The following is a 3,963-nucleotide window of genomic DNA, read 5'->3' as shown; positions in this document are numbered from 1 at the left end:
GTGTGGGGTCCTCCATGGGCTGCAGGTGGATATCTGCTCCACTGTTAACCTCCATGGGCTGCAGGGGGACAGCCTGCCTCACCATGGTCTGCACCACGGGCTGCAGGGGAATCTCTGCTCCAGTGCCTGGAGCACCTCCTCCCCCTCCTTCTTCACTGCCCTTGGTTTCTGCAGAGTTGTTCCTCTCACATATTCTCACTCCTCTCTTTGGCTGCAGTAGCGCAGTTTTTTTCCTGCTTCTTGAATATGTTATCACAGAAGCGCTACCACCGTCACTGATGGGCTTTGCCTTGGCCAGCAGCGGGTCCATCTTGGAACCGGCTGGCATTGGCTCTATCAGACATGGGGGAAGCTTCTGGCAGCTTCTCACAGAAGCTACCCCTATAGCCCCCCTGCTCCCAAAACCTTGCCATGCAAATCCAATACAGCCTCTTGTGCTTAAGTAGCAGGTGGGATATACAGGGCATACACACAAATAAGAAAGGCAGTTGCAGCTGAACTAAGCCTTTGAAGTACTTGGAAATATGAGTGATATCTGCAAAAGCATTTGCAATGGCTTAAGGCAAGGGAGCTGGAGTGGTAAGCTTACAAAAATTAGAGATGAGGCGGCCAGGGTCTGTCCTAAAGCAGTGACTCTGACAAGGTAGCTCTTACTGGAATCCGTGCTTTAAACCCATCGTTTTATAGATAGAGGAAAGCATGCCGGGGAAAGCCATTCTCCTGCCGCTGGTTACAACTGCAGCAGCGTAAGCCAATGAGATTGACTTGGTATCCTGTAGCAGGAGAGAAGGGCTCCAGGGTCCATGGTTCAAGTATTGTGTGTGGACATTCCCTCTGTGCTGGAAGGACTTGGCTACAAGCTTGTCAACCTTTCCCAAAACATGAGTCACGTCCACTCCACATTCTCCCATCTGTAATTGCTTGTTCAGCCCTCTGGAAATATCTATAAATCCAGCGCAGGCATTGCTATTAACACATCATATGCCTCTTTCATCTTTGTACTTTGTCTTCCTGTGTGAAATACCCAACCAAGCCTTATACAGAACCTGTTCCTTCTCCAAGTCCTTCTCAATTACTCAGTACCAGCTAGGCTGAATGCATGTGCAACCCCAGCTGCTGCAGAGACGATCCTTCTATATGTGGGGATATATAAAGAGGTTTCCAGTGCTTATGCCGACTGTGTTAAATAAAATATGATCTTCAGTTCAGACAACTGACCTACTGACTGTTAAGGCTCCATCTAACTCAAGGCTTGGGCTCATACTGGAACCCAAACTCCTTGGCTGACAATATTTACTTATAGGCTGAAACATGGCAACTTGCTCTGTAGGTAAGAAAATGCAGGCAAAGCTCAAGAGTGCTCCAGCCCTCTAGCCTTACATCCTCACATGCAGTACTGACCTGGGTGCTTTGAGACACTTAGCTTCACACAGCTCTTAAAGATTATGTAGGCCACCCTGTGCTTTCCTTCAGATAGCTGCTCCTAAGGTCAAAGTCTTATACTAGTGGTCACAAGTGGGTGACCAAAGTAAATAAAACCTATCTTGGAGGATGCTGAAAAGCAGGTTCAGAAGAACAAGAATAACCTGTGAATACTGTCATTTCACATGGCAGTGCCCGACAGTCCTAGGGGAGGCTGTGTACTTGGCCCCTTGAGTTTATATGTACAAAAGACTTTGCAGGTAATTGAGGAAAGAAGGAATGTGAGCTTCATCTTTACATGATACAATTTTTAATGAGATTATTATGGAGTGAGCATTTGAATAAAACACTAAGGTCGCACGTCCAGAGGTATCTGAGCCAGAATAGTGAAGGCTACAAGTAAGAACCGTGTGTTTAATATACTATAATTATAACTGCAAATTGTACTTCAGCCCAAGACTTTACAGCAAAGCTGTAAAAAGTAAAATAAATTTTAATCTTTAAGGGCACTTTGCTACATTCTTCTTCTTCAAGGCTAAACCCAACTAGGTCAGTCCAGGTAGGAGTTGAAAAAATATGAGCTCTTTCTCCCTGAGCAATAAATATTATCTTCAGTATCAAAAGCTGGATTGCTACCAAGTACACTGCATGGCTCCTTGGGGAAGCTCAGTCCTGGGTCTGAGCATCTGTCAGAGCTGAACAAAGGCATCCAGGGTGGGGGAAAAATGCGCTAGATCAATAGAGAAGAAAATCTCTCACCTGTGACCTTTGGTGATTATCAGGGAGCAGGAACAGGTGCTGCTTTCTTGGTCTTAATGTGGGTCCATTTACACTTGCTGTGGATGTAACCTTGGGTGGAAGGGTTGCTTAGGTGAAACTTCTGTCTTGGGGTTCTCCCTCTTCAGATCCCAACTGAGGAAAGCTCTCTCAATTTCAATTGATACTAACCCTGCAATTACACACTGCAAATCTACTAGCCCCTGGTACAAAACCCTCTTGCAGGATCACTTCTACAGTGAGGGTCACAAAGCTGAGCTCAGAATTCAGTGCTTTCTGTGTCCTTGTTTTACACTGGAGATGAGGGAATGGGAACGTGGGCATAATTAAACTTCTGTCCTTCTGTACTACTTCATGTGTGGTAGCTTTCATCCCATCTGAAAATGGGCATGTTCCTATGGTTTCAGGAATAAAGGATGGACATCTTTATTCCCTTCTGCTACTGTTTCTGTCTCCTTTTACTCCACTAAAAAATAAAAATGAATTCTTGAGGTAGAAAGATCATATTTCATCACAATAAGTACTTTATTAAAGATAAGCAAAAAGTCTTCCCAGAAAGCTCAGACATGCTTATTTGGGCCTCCAGTGGCCATTTAAGAATGCACTTGCTGGTAACTCAGCATTATTAGAGTTGGTTGAATAATATTCAATGGATAATTTATTTGACAAATGTTACAATTTTTTAAAAAACAAATTACTCATCTAGTTTAAAAAATATTATTCACAAAGTTATAGGACAGAGTGAGTTATTAAATATATTCATCAAATAAGTTGTTCAAGTTTTGCAATATATCTGAATAAATTATTCAGCTTATCCATTATTCATTGAGTTCTAATTATTATTTTAAGCACTTATATAGAAATATTAGTGCACTGGTGTAAGTAGTCAGTGACAAAAATGTCAGGTCTTCTGATTGATCTATGATATAACTAAGGCTGGACTAAGGCATGGGAAAAAAGGGCTTCACCCATAGTGAAAGGGGTGATTACTTTTAATTTGATGAGCTTGGATTAGAGATGACAGATTTGTGCTTATGCTCCTAGTTGCTGGAATCAAAGAACTCCAGAAGTATTTTTCCCTGTACAACTGGCATAAACACCTTGTTGAGATTCAACAAGGCCAAGTGCCGGGTCCTGCACTTCGGCCACAACAACCCCATGCAGCACTACAGGCTTGGGGAAGAGTGGCTGGAAAGCTGCCTGGCGGAAAAGGACCTGGGGGTGTTGGTCAACAGCCGGCTGAACATGAGCCGGCAGTGTGCCCAGGTGGCCAAGAAGGCCAATGGCATCCTGGCCTGTATCAGATATAAAGTGGCCAGCAGGAGGAGGGAAGTGATTGTGCCCCTGTACTTGGCACTGGTGAGGCTGCACCTCAAATACTGTGTTCAGTTTTGGGCCCCTCACTACAAGAAGGATGTTGAGGTGCTGGAGCGTGTCCAGAGAAGGGCAACGAGGCTGGTGAAGGGTCTGGAGAACAAGTGTTATGAGGAGTGGCTGAGGGAACTGGGGTTGTTTAGCCTGGAGAAAAGGAGGCTGAGGGGAGACTTTATTGCTCTCTACAGCTACCTGAAAGGAGGTTGTAGCGAGGTGCGTGTTGGTCTCTTCTCCCAAGTAACAAGTGATAGGACAAGGGGAAACAGCCTCAAGTTGTGCCAGGGGAGGCTTAGATTGGCTATTAGGAAAAAACTCTTCACTGAAGGGGTCGTCAAGCATTGGAACAGGCTGGCCAGGGGAGGGGGGGGGGCACCCACCCCGGGGGGATTT

The sequence above is a fragment of the Pygoscelis adeliae genome, unplaced genomic scaffold (assembly GCF_000699105.1).
Source record: "Pygoscelis adeliae isolate BGI_AS28 unplaced genomic scaffold, ASM69910v1 Scaffold399, whole genome shotgun sequence".
Taxonomy (NCBI): domain Eukaryota; kingdom Metazoa; phylum Chordata; class Aves; order Sphenisciformes; family Spheniscidae; genus Pygoscelis; species Pygoscelis adeliae.
The sequence above is the reverse complement of the archived record's forward strand: the minus strand, read 5'-3'. Positions refer to the sequence as shown.